Here is a 19,767-nt window from a genome sequence, read left to right on the forward strand (position 1 = left end):
TTCCTCTTTTTCCATCATTTTATCTTCTAGTTCACCTATTCTCTCCTCTGCCTCTTCAATCCAAGCCATGGTCATTTTGATTTTATTTTGCATTTCGTTTAAAGCGGTTTTCAGCTCCTCCTGACTGTTCCTTAGTCCCTTGATCTCTGTAGCAAGAGATTCTCTGCTGTCCTCTATATTATTTTCAAGCCCAGCGATTAATTTTATGACTATTATTCTAAATTCACTTTCTGTTATATTATTTAAATCCTTTTTGATCAGCTCATTAGCTGTTGTTATTTCCTGGAGATTCTTCTGAGGGGAATTCTTCTGCTTGGTCATTTTGGATAGTCCCTGGTGTGGTGAGGACCTGCAGGGCACTTCCCCTGTGCTGTGGTGTATAACTGGAGTTGGTGGGCGGGGCCACAGTCCGACCTGATGTCTGCTCCCAGCCCACCGCTGGGGCCACAGTCAGACTGGTGTGTGCCTTCTCTTCCCCTCTCCTAGGGGCAGGATTCACTGTGGGGTGGCGTGGCCCATCTGGGCTACTTGCACACTGCCAGGCTTGTGGTGCTGCGGATCTGGCATATTAGCTGGGGTGGGTAGGCAAGGTGCACAGGGGCAAGAGGGGCAGGCTTAGCTCTCTTCTCCTTAGGTGATCCACTTCAGGAGGGGCCCTGTGGCAGCAGGAGGGAGTCAGACCCACTGCCGGAGGTTTGGCTCCGCAGAAGCACAGCGTTTAGTGTTTGCGGGGAGCAAACAAGTTCCCTGGCAGGAACTGGTTCCCTTTGGGATTTTGGCTGGGGGATGGGCGAGGGAGATGGCGCTAGCGAGCACCTTTGTTCCCCAACAAACTGAGCTTGTCATCCGGGGGCTCAGCAACTCTCCCTCCCGTTGTACTCCAGCCTTCCCGCTTTCTGAGCAGAGCTGTTAACTTATGACCTCCCAGATGCTAAGTCCCGCTTGCTGTCGGAACACACTCAGTCCGGCCCCTCTGCTTTTACAAGCCAGACTCAGGCTCTGCTTGGCCGGCGGGCTGCCCCTCCGCCCCAGGCTCTCTCCCCCCAGTCCGTGGAGCAGACACCGCCTCGCCGCCCTTCCTACCCTCTTCCGTGGGCCTCTCATCTGTGCTTGTTTCCGGAGACTCCATTCTGCTAATCCTCTGGTGATTTTCTGGGTTATTTAGGCAGGTGTAGGTGGAATCTAAGTGATCAGCAGGACGGGAGGTGAGCCCAGCGTCCTCCTATGCCGCCATCTTCCTCTCTGTCTGAAGCTTTTTTTTTTTAGTTTCAAGTTTTTATTTAAATTCCAGCTAGTTCACATATAGTGTAATATTAGTTTCAGGAGGAGAATTTAGTGATTCATCACTTACATATAACATCCAGTGATCATCACAAGTGCCTTCCTTAATACCCATCACCCATTTAACCCATTCTCCCACACACCACCTCTCCATGAACCATTTTCTTCCTTACAGTTAAGAATCTGTTTTATGGTTTGCCTCTTTTTTCCCCTCTATGTTCATCTGTTTTGTTCCTTAGATTCTACATGAGTGAAATCACATGGTATTTGTCTTTCTCTGACCTTTCACTTAGCATAACACTCTAGCTCCATCCACATTATTACAAGTGGCAAAATTTCATACTTTTTTATGGATGAGTAATATTCCAGTGTGTGTGTTGTGTGTGTGTGTGTTTGTGTCTGTGTGTGTATGTGTGTGTGTGTGTAGTGGTGGGGGGGGTGGGTTGTATAACAACTTCTTTATCCATTCATCAGATGGACATTTGGGCTCTTTGCATAATTTGGCTATTGTTGGTAATGCCATTATAAACAATGGGGTGCATGTATCCCTTTGGATCAGTATTTTTCTATCCTTTGGGTAAATGCCTAGAAGCTTTTTTATAGTGGGAAAAACAACTGGATATAAAGTAAATGCTAGCCATTTGCAAGTGACTGAATAAATTAAATTTATACCATGAAATATTTTGTATCCATTGAAAGAATGAATTATATCTAGATTAATCAATTTAGAGAATTTTTCATGACATAGTATTGACAGAAAAAAAAACTATAGAAACTGAAATACCCCATTTTTGTGAAACAATGCTACAAGCCATATACAAGTCAATATATATATATATATATATAAATTAATGGTGGAAAATAATTAAAAGCACTTAACTTGTTTTTAACACTGGGTTTCTAGGACCAGGAATGTATAAGATCAAACTAAAATAAAGTAAAATACAAAATCACGTAAAATATAAATGAATATACCTTTGTAAAGATAGTTTTATGGCTCTATCATATTCAGACATTTATGAAAATATTCATTATGTATGTGGGTAAAAACTAAAAATATCAAACAAGAGATATGGAATGGATGGTTGAAAATCTGATCTTAACCATCCTATCATATTATACCCTACCTCTGAGTGCAGAGGCCATACTGGTAATGGTTTATCTCCCCGTCTGGGAAGAAGAGAGACCTTGTTTCAGTCATCTTTCCTCAAAGCACCCTAAACAGTCTTAGTACATAAATCTCTGCTCCAAATAAGAGCATAAGGGAATATACTTAATATATTTTAAATCAAATTCACCCAGTAATTTATATTGAGTGACAAATCAGTAGGTATAGCATTAGGCCTTGAAAAAATAGAAACAAATAGAGATACATTAGAATAAAATAAAATAAATAGAAATGAAAATTAAGTCAGGAGTCAGTGGAGAATCCAGAGGAAATAAAATAAAAATAAATGTAAAAAAAATAAAATCATAAAAATGACTTTAGAAAAGATGGCAGATATGGAAAATGTGACTGAAGAGGTTGCTAGTACTACAGAAAAAAAAAAAAAAACCAAAAGAGAAAAATACTCTAAAATAAAAGAAGAAAACTTTGTTAAAACAAAGACCTAAATCTGCCCATTGAAAGGAAATGCTGTGCTGCTTGAAAAATTAACACAAAATAATCAATACCAAGCTCTAGCCCAGTGAAGTTCCACAAATATATGAGCATCCAAATAAAAGCACTGAATCACTTATAAGGACTGGAGAAAGAGATCACACTGTCTTAAGAATTTTCCAGAGCAGTCTTTAAGGCAAGAAGACAGAAATCCATGTCTGCACATTCTGATATAATCCAAAAGTGTAATTAATACACCACCAAATAATACTGCAATTATAACAACAGCAAAAAGATAGCCTTGAGAATATAAGAGCTTCAGGAAGAGGCACCTTGTAAAACAAAAACAAATAATAACAGCCAAAAACATTCGCTGAAATGCAAACAAAATAATATCAATATAGAGAATGCAGGGGTGGAGAGACTGTTGCCACAGTATTGAAGACAAAAATTAAATAAGGTTAAGTATTTGTAAGATATACATCTATGGTCAGATGAAGTGAAATCAACTGTGATAATTATGGTTTCACAGCTAAAAGCAAGAAACAGAGAAATTCTTAAAGGAGACTACATAAATTATGAGAATTTTAGTGTAACTTTTGCTTGCACCTGCTCTAGGCTAATGCTGGCCTAGGTACCGCGACTCAGGAAATCATATTGATGTCTTGCATTGTCTAATCACAACAGCATGTTAAGTTGCTTCCCTATTGGACTCAACTATCATCTGTTCCTCTCTTATATATTTTTAATTAAGTACCAGACATGGTGTCCAACTCATGGGAAGAACTAAGTGTTACTCCAATGGGAATAACACAAATGCACCACTCTGAAATGAATGAACTAAGCACTTTTAATGTCCAAGGTCTAGATGCTATTGATAAAAGTACAGTGATAAAGTAGAAGGCAGTGATAACGTCTCACATTCCTTCTTCTCCCTACCTTGTTCCCAAGGTAAGACACAATGTTCATGGGATGTGAGTCCTCATTATTTTGTGTTTTGCTGGGTAAAGCCAAGGAACAGATAACACAAAACAAAAGGACAGAATAGTATTCAGAGGTAGCAATCAATTTTTGAGGAGGAATAAAAGAAACACATTGCATATCCAGAAAATATCTTTAAAAAGATGTGTAATGAACTGGTAACAAAAATCACTTCCAAAAAAGAGACTGCAGATTAAAGAAAGTGATGAAAAAAGACTGTTTTTTTAATTCTACATAGTTTTTTTATTTTTAATAATTTACCATGTCCATATATTAACTATTCAAATGAAGTAATAACTCAAATAACCTGAACAAGCAACAGACACTCCAGAATATTCCTTTATGTAAAAATTTATTTAAAAGAAAAAAAGAACTGTTGCAGACAATAGGACCGACAATAGGAAACAAAGAAGACGTGACAACTAAATGTAATTTGGTATCCTGGATTGGATCTTGAAATGGAAAAAATACACTAGTGAATAACCTTCTGAAATTCAAATCAAGCCTGGAGTTTAGTTTTGGGAGTGGGGGTGGGGGTGGGAAGGAATTACAAAGTACTGTTTTTTTTCTGACTGTAAAGTCAATTTACATCTTATTGGAGGTGTCCCTGCTTTGTTTTGAATGAATACACAGCTTAAAATAAAAAGATAAAGGTCTCAGAAGAAATGATCTCAAATATATTGCAAAAGATAAAGGTCTGAACTTATCCAGTTTCAACTCCAATATGTATATTTTTAAAGTCATACCTTCATTCTTCCAACATGAAAAAAGCTAAACAAAGTGAAAATCATCCGATGAGAAAATCAAGGCAAAAAGGTAAACTGCCACCATGAAGTCTGGAGAAAAAGGTGAATACCGAGAATCACAGCTAAGACAGTCTTGACTGCAGCAAAAGCTACTAGAGCCACAGACTTAGGGAACACTTAAATGGTAGTTCGACAAATTTCTGGAGGTTGGACACTGGGAAATTCCTATGGCCCAGTCATAGGTGGGCCTTCACACTTTTATGGACTTTACCTCCAGGAATCTAACCAGACTCTCAAAGAGCCAAAAACAAAAAACAAAAAACAAACAAACAAAAAAAAACCCTTCTATTTTTAGCAAGAGAAGGGGAAAGGTAACCCTTTATGCCTAGGGCATCATCCATAACAAAGAGCTACTCTGTAGGGAGAAAAAATAATTCTAAGACCCATATCTTCCTGGAAGCATACTCTAGCCTTCTTCTCTCACCTAGGAGGTGGGAAAAAAAAGGCTAAGAAACGTTTTGAAAGTAATAGTCCAGGTACTTAAATCCATTAAAAGTCCAAGATGTACTCAGAAGATTATACAACACTAAACAAACCTTTCCAACACATCAGTAAGACTCTAAAATCACAACAGTGGGTTACAATTTAAAAAGTTTCAAGAAACAGAACCTAGTGAGGAATAATTCCTTAGGAAAACCCAAAGACAATAAAGTGGGGAAAGAGGGCATTAACGAAATCTGACATTGCTAGTACCCGCAGCTACAGGAAACAGAAGTACGGTCTAGTTCCCAGCCATATTAACATTAAATCTCATACTAAAGACCTATTTACCTCAACTTCTATTACCTTATATATCATGTCCTGACATCAGCAAAAAAAAAAAAAAATAGTGTGTACTAGCAGCAAATTAAAAATGTAGCCTATAAAGGCAAAGCCAGCAAAATTGGACTTAGATATGACAGAGATTTTTGAAATATCAGAGATTAAAGTAATGATGATTAACATGGTAAGGGCTAAAATGGAAAAGTAAACAACATACAAAAACAGAGAAGGTAAGCAGTGAAATAATTAAGAAAAAAAATTTAAATGCTAGAAATCAAGAACACTGTAACAGAAGTAATGTGTTTGTCCAGGTACCTGGGTGGCTCAGTCGGTTAAGGGTCCAACTTTGGCTCAGGTCAGGATCTCCCGGTTTGAGTTCAAGACCGGTGTCAGGCTCAGAACCTGGAGCCTACTTCAGATTTCTTCTCCCTCTCTCTCTGTCCATCCCCCACTCACACTCTGTCTCTTGCTCTCTCTCAAAAATAAATAAACTTTAAAATTTTTTTAAATAAATAAAAAATAAATTTAAAAAAATAGTGTATTTGATAGGCTCATCAGAAGACTAGACGCAGCATAAGAATCACTAAACTTAATAGAAATTTCCCAAACTGAAATGCACAGAAAAAGAAAGGGGAAAAAGAACATAAAGTCCAACAACTATGGGATGATTACAAAAAAGTGTAACATACTTGCATTAGAATACCAGAGGAACCTAAACCCAAAGCACCATACACATTTAATGTAATCTCTATCAAAATACACCAGCATTTTTCAGAGCTAGAACAATCCTAAAATTTGTATGGAACCAAAGAAGACCCCAAAGAGCCAAAGCAATCCTGAAAAAGAAAAGCAAAGCCGGAGCATCACGATGCTGGACTTCAAGCTACATTACAAAGCTGTAGTCATGAAGACAGTATGGTACTGGCACAAAAATTAGACACATAGGTCAATGGAACAGAAGAGAAAACCCAGAAATGACCCCACAACTATATGTTCAACTATTCTTCAACAAAGCAGAAAAGAATATCAAATGGAAAAAGAAAGACAATCTCTTCAACAAATGGTGTTGGAAAAACTGGACAGCAACATGCAGAAGAATGAAATGAAATTGGACCACTTATACCATACACAAAATAAATTCAAAATGGATTAAAGATCTAAATGTGAGACAAGAAAGCATCAAAATCCTAGAGGAGAACAAAGGCAGCAACCTCTTTGACCTCGGCCACAGGAACTTCTTACTAGACACATCTCTGGAGGCAAGGGAAGCAAAAACAAAAATGAACTTTTGGGACTTTATCAAGGTAAAAAGCTTCTGCACAGCAAAGCAAACAATCAAAAAAGAAACTGAAAGGCTATGGAATGGGAGAAGATATTTGCAAATGACATATCTGATAAAGGGTTAGTATCCAAAATCTATAAAGAACTTATCAAACTCGACACCACCAAAACAAACAATCCAGTGAAGAAATGGGCAGAAGACATGAATAGACATTTTTCCAAAGAAGACATCCAGATGGCTAACAAACACATGAAAAGGTGCCACACATCACTCATCATCAAGGAACTACAAATCAAAGCTATGATGAAATACTACCATACACCTGTCAGAATGGCTAAATGAACAACACAGGAAAAAACAGGTGTAGCAAGGATGGGGAAAAAGGGAAACCCTCTCACACTGCTGGTGGGAATGCAAACTGTCGTAGCCAATCTGGAAAATGGTATGGAAGCTCCTCAAAAAGTTAAAAATAGAACCACCTTACAAGCCAGAAATTGCACTAAGTATTTACCCAAAGGAGACAAAAATACTGATTCAAAGGGCAGCATTATCAACAACAGCCAAATTATGGAAAAAGCCCCAATGTCCATCTGTCCATCTACTGACGAAGGGATAAAGAAGTACACACACACACACACACACACACACACACGCATACATAGTGGAATATTACTCAGCCACCAAGAATGTAATCTTGTCATTTGCAACAAAATGGGCAGAGCTAGAGTGTATTATACTAAGTGAAATAAGTCAGAGAAAGACAAATACCATATGATTTCACTCATAAGTAGAATTTAAGAAACAAAATAGATAAGCATAAGGGAAGGGGAAAAAAAGACAAGGAGGCAAACCATAAGAGACTCTTAACTATAGAAAAACAGGATTGCTGGAAGGCAGGTGGGCCAGGGATGGGCTAAATGGGTGATGGGTATTGAGGAGGGCATTTGTTGTGATGAGCGCTGGGTGTTATATCTAAGTGATGAATCACTAAATTCTACTCCTAAAACCAATATTATATCACATACTAACCATCTAGAATTTAAGTAAAAACTTGTAAAATAAAAAGGAAATACTTATACATTTGTGAATATACATGAGTTAATATACACAAGTATATTTCTTTGATCCATTACCCGAGAGGGACTGAAAGAAACAACACCCAGTAGCAAATTTACTGCCTAGCTCCCAGATCTTGGTTTCTAGTACAATTCTCCAATAAAAGGATAAAGGGGTCTTTGGAGAAATGGCTGATTCTAACGCCTTGCAGGGAATATACAATATAAGCCTGGAACATCCTGAAATGCCAGAAGTTAATTAAGTGCTTAAACATACACACACACACACACACACACACACACACACACTGATGAGAGTATGTCAAAGGGCACAGGAACCAAGCACAAGAATTCCCAAAGGCCTAAACTGGAAAAATATGAACAACAAATAATGAAACTAGTATTGGCTTAAAATTTAAAGTATAAAATACCCATGAGCCTATACTGATATAAATAAATGATTGATAAATTAGCAAATGGGGAAGTAGAGACAAATATCCTATGCAAAGGAATTCCAAAGAAATTAAATAGATACCCCCACCCTCATAGAAGAGAAGCATGACTTGTCACTCTTTTTAAATGTACTGCACATATGACTCCCTTCCAAAGAAAATTCCAGGGATTACATTAAGGCAGAAACTTTACAGTGGAAAAACCTGACAAACTCTAGTTAAACCAGGCAATCAACATCAACACCAACAGTCAGAAATCATGTTGATGGTAGGTACTCTTGGTATGATGTGATGAAAATGGCACTTCATCTCTGTGATCTTCCTCTTGAAAAACCCATAGCCCCAGTCTGAGGAAAGCATCAGAAAAATTTTAACAGAAAAACAGACACCTACAATATATCTGACTTGTACTCATTAAATTGCCAAGATCATCAAAAACAGAGAGGCGCAGGAAGATGGCGGCGTAGGAGGACGCTGGGCTCACCGCGCGTCCTGCTGATCACTTAGATTCCACCTACACCTGCCTAAATAACCCAGAAAACCGCCAGAGGATTAGCAGAACGGAGTCACCGGACCCAAGTGCAGACGAGAGGCCCACGGAAGAGGGTAGGAAGGGCGGCGAGGCGGTGCGCGCTCCACGGACTGGCGGGAGGGAGCCGGGGCAGAGGGGCGGCTCTTCGGCCAAGCAGAGCCCCCGAGTCCGGCTTGCAAAAGCGGAGGGGCCTGACGGACTGTGTTCCGACAGCAAGCGCGACTTAGCGTCTGGGAGGTCATAAGTTAACAGCTCTGCTCGGGAAGCGGGAAGGCTGGAGGACAAAGGGAGGGTGAGCTGCGGAGCCCCCGGACGACAGAGCTCAGTTTGGGAGGGAACAAAGCTCGCCAGCGCCATCTCCCCCGCCCATCCCCCAGCCAAAATCCCAAAGGGAACCGGTTCCGGCCAGGGAAATTGCTCGCTCCGCGCAAACACCCAACTCTGTGCTTCTGCGGAGCCAAACCTCCGGCAGCGGATCTGACTCCCTCCGGCTGCCACAGGGCCCCTCCTGAAGTGGATCACCTAAGGAGAAGCGAGCTAAGCCTGCCCCCCTGCCGCCGTGCACCTTGCCTTCCCACCCCAGCTAATACGCCAGATCCCCAGCATCACAAGCCTGGCAGTGTGCAAGTAGCCCAGACGGGCCACGCCACCCCACAGTGAATCCCGCCCCTAGGAGAGGGGAAGAGAAGGCACACACCAGTCTGACTGTGGCCCCAGCGGTGGGCTGGGGGCAGACATCAGGACTGACTGCGGCCCCGCCCACCAACTCCAGTTATACACCACAGCACAGGGGAAGTGCCCTGCAGGTCCTCACCACACCAGGGACTATCCAAAATGACCAAGCGGAAGAATTCCCCTCAGAAGAATCTCCAGGAAATAACAACAGCTAATGAGCTGATCAAAAAGGATTTAAATAATATAACAGAAAGTGAATTTAGAATAATAGTCATAAAATTAATCGCTGGGCTGGAAAACAGTATACAGGACAGCAGAGAATCTCTTGCTACAGAGATCAAGGGACTAAGGAACAGTCACGAGGAGCTGAAAAACGCTTTAAAGGAAATGCAAAACAAAATGCAAACCACCACAGCTCGGATGGAAGAGGCAGAGGAGAGAATAGGTGAACTAGAAGATAAAGTTATGGAAAAAGAGGAAGCTGAGAAAAAGAGAGATAAAAAAATCCAGGAGTATGAGGGGAAAATTAGAGAACTAAGTGATACACTAAAAAGAAATAATATACGCATAATTGGTATCCCAGAGGAGGAAGAGAGAGGGAAAGGTGCTGAAGGGGTACTTGAAGAAATTATAGCTGAGAACTTCCCTGAACTGGGGAAGGAAAAAGGCATTGAAATCCAAGAGGCACAGAGAACTCCCTTCAGACGTAACTTGAATCGATCTTCTGCACGACATATCATAGTGAAACTGGCAAAATACAAGGATAAAGAGAAAATTCTGAAAGCAGCAAGGGGTAAACGTGCCCTCACATATAAAGGGAGACCTATAAGACTCGTGACGGATCTCTCTTTTGAAACTTGGCAGGCCAGAAAGAATTGGCACGAGATTTTCAGGGTGTTAGACAGCAAAAATATGCAGCCGAGAATCCTTTATCCAGCAAGTCTGTCATTTAGAATAGAAGGAGAGATAAAGGTCTTCCCAAACAAACAAAAACTGAAGGAATTTGTCACCACTAAACCAGCCCTACAAGAGATCCTAAGGGGGACCCTGTGAGACAAAGTACCAGAGACATCACTACAAGCATAAAACATACAGACATCACAATGACTCTAAACCCGTATCTTTCTATAATAACACTGAATGTAAACGGATTAAATGCGCCAACCAAAAGACATAGGGTATCAGAATGGATAAAAAAACAAGACCCATCTATTTGCTGTCTACAAGAGACTCATTTTAGACCTGAGGACACCTTTAGATTCAGAGTGAGGGGATGGAGAACTATTTATCATGCTACTGGAAGCCAAAAGAAAGCTGGAGTAGCCATACTTATATCAGACAAACTAGACTTTAAATTAAAGGCTGTAACAAGAGATGAAGAAGGACATTATATAATAGTTACAGGGTCTATCCATCAGGAAGAGCTAACAATTATAAATGTCTATGCGCCGAATACCGGAGCCCCCAAGTATATAAAACAATTACTCATAAACAGAAGCAACCTTATTGATAAGAATGTGGTAATTGCAGGGGACTTTAACACCCCACTTACAGAAATGGATAGATCATCTAGACACACAGTCAATAAAGAAACAAGGGCCCTGAATGAGACATTGGATCAGATGGACTTGACAGATCTATTTAGAACTCTGCATCCCAAAGCAACAGAATATACTTTCTTCTCGAGTGCACATGGAACATTCTCCAAGATAGATCATATACTGGGTCACAAAACAGCCCTTCATAAGTTTACAAGAATTGAAATTATACCATGCATACTTTCAGACCACAATGCTATGAAGCTTGAAATCAACCACAGGAAAAAGTCTGGAAAACCTCCAAAAGCGTGGAGGTTAAAGAACACCCTACTAACGAATGAGTGGGTCAACCAGGCAATTAGAGAAGAAATCAAAAAATATATGGAAACAAACGAAAATGAAAATACAACAATCCAAACGCTTTGGGACGCAGCAAAGGCAGTCCAGAGAGGAAAATACATTGCAATCCAGGCCTATCTCAAGAAACAAGAAAAATCCCAAATACAAAATCTAACAGCACACCTAAAGGAAATAGAAGCAGAACAGCAAAGGCAGCCTAAACCCAGCAGAAGAAGAGAAATAATAAAGATCAGAGCAGAAATAAACAATATAGAATCTAAAAAAACTGTAGAGCAGATCAATGAAACCAAGAGTTGGTTTTTTGAAAAAATAAACAAAATTGACAAACCTCTAGCCAGGCTTCTCAAAAAGAAAAGGGAGATGACCCAAATAGATAAAATCATGAATGAAAATGGAATTATTACAACCAATCCCTCAGAGATATAAACAATTATCAGGGAATACTATGAAAAATTATATGCCAACAAATTGGACAACCTGGAAGAAATGGACACATTCCTGAACACCCACACTCTTCCAAAACTCAATCAGGAGGAAATAGAAAGCTTGAACAGACCCATAACCAGCGAAGAAATTGAATCGGTTATCAAAAATCTCCCAACAAATACGAGTCCAGGACCAGATGGCTTCCCAGGGGAGTTCTACCAGACATTTAAAGCAGAGATAATACCTATCCTTCTCAAGCTATTCCAAGAAATAGAAAGGGAAGGAAAACTTCCAGACTCATTCTATGAAGCCAGTATTACTTTGATTCCTAAACCAGACAGAGACCCAGTAAAAAAAGAGAACTACAGGCCAATATCCCTGATGAATATGGATGCAAAAATTCTCAATAAGATACTAGCAAATCGAATTCAACAGCATATAAAAAGAATTATTCACCATGATCAAGTGGGATTCATTCCTGGGATGCAGGGCTGGTTCAACATTCGCAAATCAATCAACGTGATACATCACATTAACAAAAAAAAAGAGAAGAACCATATGATCCTGTCAATCGATGCAGAAAAGGCCTTTGACAAAATCCAGCACCCTTTCTTAATAAAAACCCTTGAGAAAGTCGGGATAGAAGGAACATACTTAAAGATCATAAAAGCCATTTATGAAAAGCCCACAGCTAACATCATCCTCAACGGGGAAAAACTGAGAGCTTTTTCCCTGAGATCAGGAACACGACAGGGATGCCCACTCTCACCGCTGTTGTTTAACATAGTACTGGAAGTTCTAGCATCAGCAATCAGACAACAAAAGGAAATCAAAGGCATCAAAATTGGCAAAGATGAAGTCAAGCTTTCGCTTTTTGCAGATGACATGATATTATACATGGAAAATCCGATAGACTCCACCAAAAGTCTGCTAGAACTGATACATGAATTCAGCAAAGTTGCAGGATACAAAATCAATGTACAGAAATCAGTTGCATTCTTATACACTAACAATGAAGCAACAGAAAGACAAAGAAAATGATCCCATTCACAATTGCACCAAGAAGCATAAAATACCTAGGAATAAATCTAACCAAAGATGTAAAGGATCTGTATGCTGAAAACTATAGAAAGCTTATGAAGATAATTGAAGAAGACTTAAACAAATGGAAAAACATTCTGTGCTCATGGATTGGAAAAATAAATATTGTCAAAATGTCAATACTACCCAAAGCTATCTACACATTCAATGCAATCCCAATCAAAATTGCACCAGCATTCTTCTCGAAATTAGAACAAGCAATCCTAAAATTCATATGGAACCACAAAAGGCCCCGAATAGCCAAAGGAATTTTGAAGAAGAAGACCAAAGCAGGAGGCATCACAATCCCAGACTTTAGTCTCTACTACAAAGCTGTAATCATCAAGACAGCATGGTATTGGCACAAAAACAGACACACAGACCAATGGAATAGAATAGAAACCCCAGAACTAGACCCACAAACGTATGGCCAACTCATCTTTGACAAAGCAGGAAAGAACATCCAATGGAAAAAAGACAGCCTCTTTAACAAATGGTGCTGGGAGAACTGGACAGCAACATGCAGAAGGTTGAAACTAGACCACTTTCTCACACCATTTACAAAAATAAACTCAAAATGGATAAAGGACCTAAATGTGAGACAGGAAACCATCAAAACCTTAGAGGAGAAAGCAGGAAAAGATCTCTCTGACCTCAGCCATAGCAATCTCTTACTCGACACATCCCCAAAGGCAAGGGAATTAAAAGCAAAAGTGAATTACTGGGACCTTATGAAGATAAAAAGCTTCTGCACAGCAAAGGAAACAACCAACAAAACTAAAAGGCAACCAACGGAATGGGAAAAGATATTTGCAAATGACATATCGGACAAAGGGCTAGTATCTAAAATCTATAAAGAGCTCACCAAACTCCACACCCGAAAAACAAATAACCCAGTGAAGAAATGGGCAGAAAACATGAATAGACACTTCTCTAAAGAAGACATCCAGATGGCCAACAGGCACATGAAAAGATGTTCAGCGTCGCTCCTTATCAGGGAAATACAAATCAAAACCACACTCAGGTATCACCTCACGCCAGTCAGAGTGGCCAAAATGAACAAATCAGGAGACTATAGATGCTGGAGAGGATGTGGAGAAACGGGAACCCTCTTGCACTGTTGGTGGGAATGCAAATTGGTGCAGCCGCTCTGGAAAGCAGTGTGGAGGTTCCTCAGAAAATTAAAAATAGACCTACCCTATGACCCAGCAATAGCACTGCTAGGAATTTATCCAAGGGATACAGGAGTACTGATGCATAGGGGCACTTGTACCCCAATGTTCATAGCAGCACTCTCAACAATAGCCAAATTATGGAAAGAGCCTAAATGTCCATCAACTGATGAATGGATAAAGAAATTGTGGTATATATACACAATGGAGTACTATGTGGCAATGAGAAAAAATGAAATATGGCCCTTTGTAGCAACGTGGATGGAACTGGAGAGTGTAATGCTAAGTGAAATAAGCCATATAGAGAAAGACAGATACCATATGGTTTCACTCTTATGTGGATCCTGAGAAACTTAACAGGAACCCATGGGGGAGGGGAAGGAAAAAAAAAAAAAGAGGTTAGAGTGGGAGAGAGCCAAAGCATAAGAGACTGTTAAAAACTGAGAACAAACTGAGGGTTGATGGGGGGTGGGAGGGAGGGGAGGGTGGGTGATGGGTATTGAGTAGGGCACCTTTTGGGATGAGCACTGGGTGTTGTATGGAAACCAATTTGTCAATAAATTTCATAAAAAAAAAAAAGATCATCAAAAACAAGGAAACAAGGAATGTCTAAGAATCTCTTACAGCCAAGAGCTTAAGGAGACAAGACAATCAAATGTAGTGTGGTATCTGGGATGGGACCCTGGAGGAGAAAAGGGACAGTAGGTAAAAATGAAAGAAACATCAATAAAGTATGGACTTTACTTAATAATAATGTATCAGTATTAGCTTATAATTTTAACAAATGTACCATACTAATGTAAGATGTCTAATCATCATAGAAACTGTCTTTGAGGAAGGAGTATATATATGAGACATTTTTATTCAATTTTCCTGTGATATACAACTCTTATAAAATTAAACTCTATTAACAAAACTAAAAGATAAAAATATGAAAGAAATGATCACCGGTTTGGAAAATAATCTGTTTAGTGTAGAATTCTATGGAAGACTGAGGGGTTAACAACTCAAAGAGCAGGGCACCTGGGTGGCTCAGTCAGTTAAGCATCTGACTTCAGCTCAGGTCATGATATCACGGTTGGTGGGTTGGAGCCCCAAGTCGGGCTCTGTGTTGACAATGTGGAGCCTAGAGCCTTCTTCGGATTCTGTATCTCCCTCTCTCTGTCCTTCCCCCCCACCCACACACACACTGTCTTTCTCTCTCTCTCTAAAAAATAAATAACATTTTAAAAATTTTTTTAAAAACTCAGAGATCTATTATTTGACATAGCCAGAGAATGGGGGTTTCTGGATGGTCACATATGTTATATATACATGAAGTATCTATTTGTACTTTAAGTACTGGGGCACTTGGGTGGCTCCATCAGCTGAACATCTGACTCTTTATTTCAGCTATGGTCAGGATCCCTATGTCATGGAATTGAGCCCTGTGTCAGACTCCATGCTGAGCATACAGCCCGCTTGGGATTCCCCCTCTCCTTCTCTCCCCTTCTCCTGTACCCTAGTCATGCCCCCCCCTCTCTAAATTAAAAAAAAAAAAAGATATGAAGAAGAGCCATCATAGTTGCCACTATTATGTATAGTCTCTGTTATTCACAGCTAAACTCTACTGATTCCAGATACTGGATACCTTCTTGTTAAGTCCACCAATGCTGATGCTGAAAATTGGGTGTATCATCTGCTAAGCTTGCCAGTATAGACTCTGTGCAGAATCTGCCTCTTTCGGTCACCAGTTTCTCAATCAGATACTTGTGACTGGTAGAACCTACGTCATGTGATGATGCTTTAGCCACAGAGGAGGTTGAGAGATTTTTTTTTTTTTTTGGCTTTCGTAATGTGGAGCTGGGACTTGAATAAGGGGGGATTTTCCAAAGACAGGAAGAACACTTGGAGATTTTCAAAAGCTATAAAAAGTGTTTGTTACAGTGATTACTATGAGGAAAATCCCCCACTGAACAAGAATAACCACCAGATGTCTTGAGTTTACTATTTAAAATACATTTTTATATTAATTTTGTAAAGCTTAGAACTGATCATTCAAGATGTTCTTTTCATAGTACATAGTGACGGGAATCACATCATCTGCCAAAAAGGCAGCCATAATATTGTGTTTTCTTTGTAATGTGAATTGATGTGAAATGACTCATTATGACAAGATGAATTGATAATCGTATTTTTGCCTCACCACACTGAAAGTGCTTAGCCCTCTGATTAAAAGCGGCCCTTAGTACACTTCCTCTACCCCAGACACCTAGTAACCCTATAACCTAACAACCCAGTCTAACACAAATCTATCCCTGTAGCCCTAGAAGAGAAAATTACTGGACAAAAAGCAAAGTAAGAAAGAAGTACATATTGTGCATTATTCTATATAGTACACGGATAATAATTAGAACACAGGTGATATAGGTAAAAGGGAATGCTCTGTTCATCTATTCTGTTTCTCTTTCTTTCACACACACACTGCTTGACACTTTTAAGGGTCTGAGCTTGAAAAATGATATTGTATGATGTTGTATCTTCTTGCAGTCTAAGAAGTCACACCTGAGTCCTGGGGACAAAGGGCTTATCTGTTTCCCTTGGGCTCTTCCAGAAAGACAAAGTGGCCACTTCTACACAGGCTTCTTCCATTGTTGGGATTTCAACCAAGGCTTGGAACATGTCTGGCCTTAACCTAAGTTATTTCCATAAAAGCCAATGAAGAAATCCAGAAAATCAATTAAGTCCAGCTCCTCTCTACTTCTGTAGGACTTCAGTAACTGAAAATCCTGGGTTTTCTTGTTAGTAAAATTAGAAAGCCTTTTCCTCATAGGATCGCCATGTGAATTAAATGAGGTAATAGATGTAAAGAGCACAGTCCAGAATACAGTACTTTATGCTGTTGTTTCCAACTTGCTCTCCTCTCCCTCCTTGAGCCTCTCTTTTCTTGATCAAAACAAAGTGTCTGTTTCTAAAAGTTTTGTTTCTTTGTGCTTCATCAGTAAACACTATCTCTTAGAGGCTCACTGCTTTGAGTACTTTGGGATAATTTTTAAATACCATGAAGAGCTAAAGAACTTTTCTGTTATTGTTCTGTTATTAAAGAACAATAATTGTTATTTTACAGACTAATAATTTTTCAAATGTGTGTAAAATGAATTCAGTTTCTCTACAATATGTCAATAGAACAGCTAATTCATATGGCCAGTGCTGAGAATCTATGGTCTGAGTCCTTGTAATTTATAGTAACAGTGACTGTGAAATATATGCCAAGAACTTTACTAAGAGTTTTAGGAAATTATACTGACATATGCTAATCCTCTTAATAATCTAAATATTTGCTATTATCATCATCATGACTTTCTCAGTTATGCAATTTAAAACTTTAATGTAATGTGACCTCCCCAAGAATAATAATTAGAACAGGCATTCCAACCTACATATATCTGAAATCAAAGTCCAGCACACTATACAGACTCAATAATAAAGTCACAAAAGCTAAGCCTAAAGCTGTCTGTGCTTTCTGTGAAACTTTTCTCAAGAATGTAGAACAATAACCCTGAGAATTCCAGAATCAATCTAAAAAGTAATGTCTCCCGTCTTCCCGAGTGGCTGCTTTCACAACATATAGCTAATGGTGCCCATTATAGCAGCAGAGACAGAGACAGCCAACAGTAAATCTTTCTCCTTTACAGCTGGCTCTGGTTTAGGAAGATTTACTTTTATAACAGCTGTGAAGACTTCTACCTTATCAACCTCTACTCCTTTAATACCTTTCTCCCAAACCTTTTTTTTACAGGCTCTCCTAGTAATGATAGGTCCTAAGGGTCAGAACTAAAAATACCTTCTCTGTAACTCTAAAAGTGTTTGATATTGACAAATTACTTTTATTGTCTTAGCTCAGTTTTGGAATACCCTTGATTTTACTTTGAAAAGTTTTTACAGTGTGGATTCTGGCATGTGAAATTAGAATGTTTTTTAACTTTGCTTGTGACAGTAAATCTCTCATTTCCTTATTGGTTCTATTGTTTATATCAATGCAGATCTCTTTCCTTCTAGAGTCTAAATTCATGGGTCACATGTCATCTAAATCTCTTAATCTGGTGAAAGATTAATTCTAATTCCACAACTTGAGCTGGATCATATTCTTTTCCCTTCGATAAGTGTCCCTTCATTGAGAGATAAAAGTCTATAAAAAAACACTCTGCAGGGATAAAAAGAGGCTCCTCAAAGTGGTGAGAGGACTTAAGGGTTTCAATTTCTTACACATCCAACTAGAGCTTACTGCAGCATAGAAGGAAGATAAGGAGGTGACAGAAAACCAGAAGAGAGGTCATGCTTTTTACTGCCTATAAAAGTATGTGTGCTATAGGTTTGGGACATGCCCTATTGGTCTAGTGTCCTGAAAATATAATTGCAACATCCTTCTCAGTGGACCAGTTGGGCAAAGACCTTATTTTTACTAACAACAGCCAGAATATAAAATAGCCTTATTTTTACTAGCAAGAGCCTAATCATGTCCACAGTAAGCAAGGGTTTAGCACACCAATGATTACCAGATATACAGGACTGAGCACCACAGGAAAAATAAACCATCAAGCCTATCCAAATATATGGCTTGAAGCCCACCACCCACATACATTTTGACCCATAGCAGCAGTAATAAATGAGAAAGGATATATTATAATCAATTGCTTTGTATCTATGGCCTATAGTCTTTAAATAACTTACAGAATTTTAAGTCCTAGTCTACTACTTTAACTACTCGAAGTATTTTAGTACTAAAGAACAAATTTCTTATTACAAAGTACTATTTTCTTGGAAGAGTATAATCCAAAGGAAGAAGATGATCCCAAGTATACCTTAGCAAGACTTAAAGCATTAAAAACATGTGTCTAATTGTTCGCCAGTATGCATTTATTTTCCACTCTCTTAAGAGGATAAAAACTTGTTTTTATTTTTTTTATCAACATTATAGAAGAAGAGGTTAGAACAACCCAACAGAATGCAATCGGGGATTCTGAACAATGCCTAATGACAGCATTTATGCATTATGATGTTATTATGACCAAGATAAAATAACACCATAACCTCAAAATTTTTAATATTAAAAAAATAAATGCACATTAAAATACAGTAAATATAATATTTAAGTAGTGATATTATTCCATCAGCCCATTTAATAAAATAATTCGGGCACCTGGGTGGCTCAGTCGGTTGAGCATCTGACTCTTGATTTCGGCTCAGCTCATGACATCATGGTTCATGAGATTGAGCCCCATGTCAGGCTCTGTGTTGACATCCTGGACCCTTCTTGGGCTTCTCTCTCTCTCCCTCTTTGTCTCTGCCCCTCCCCTACTTGCAAGCATGTACACGCGCTCTCTCTCTCTCTCTCTCTCTCTCTCTCTCTCATAATAAGTAAACAAACATTAAAAATGTGCTTTAAAAAATAATCAATTTAGAAATAGGTTGTAGATGTTAAATGTAAGCTTGAAATGTTCTGGCTTTTTATTTTATTTATGTATTTATTTATTTATGAGAATGAGTGATGGAGCACAAGCCAGTTTGGGACAGAGGGGCAGGGAGAGAGAAAATCTTAAGCAGGCTCCACATCCAGTATGGACCCAGACACTAGACTGATCTCCGGACTGTGATATCATGACCTGAGTAGAAAACAAGAGTTGGACTCTCAACTGACTGAACTACTCAGGCACCCTGTATTGGCTTTTTTTAATTTAAATAAATGACTTTGTGTTACGCTTTTTTTCAAAGTTCCCAACTGTAAA

The 19,767-nt window shown here is 39.0% G+C and overlaps 1 pseudogene; it reads left to right on the top strand.

Moving 5' to 3' along the window:
* Positions 1–7,084: 7,084 nt before the first annotated feature.
* The window catches only part of LOC116738125, a 41,880-nt pseudogene continuing 29,197 nt past the window's right edge, over positions 7,085–19,767 (top strand).

The sequence above is a fragment of the Lynx canadensis genome, chromosome B3, assembly GCF_007474595.2.
Source record: "Lynx canadensis isolate LIC74 chromosome B3, mLynCan4.pri.v2, whole genome shotgun sequence".
Classification (NCBI taxonomy): Eukaryota; Metazoa; Chordata; class Mammalia; order Carnivora; family Felidae; genus Lynx; species Lynx canadensis.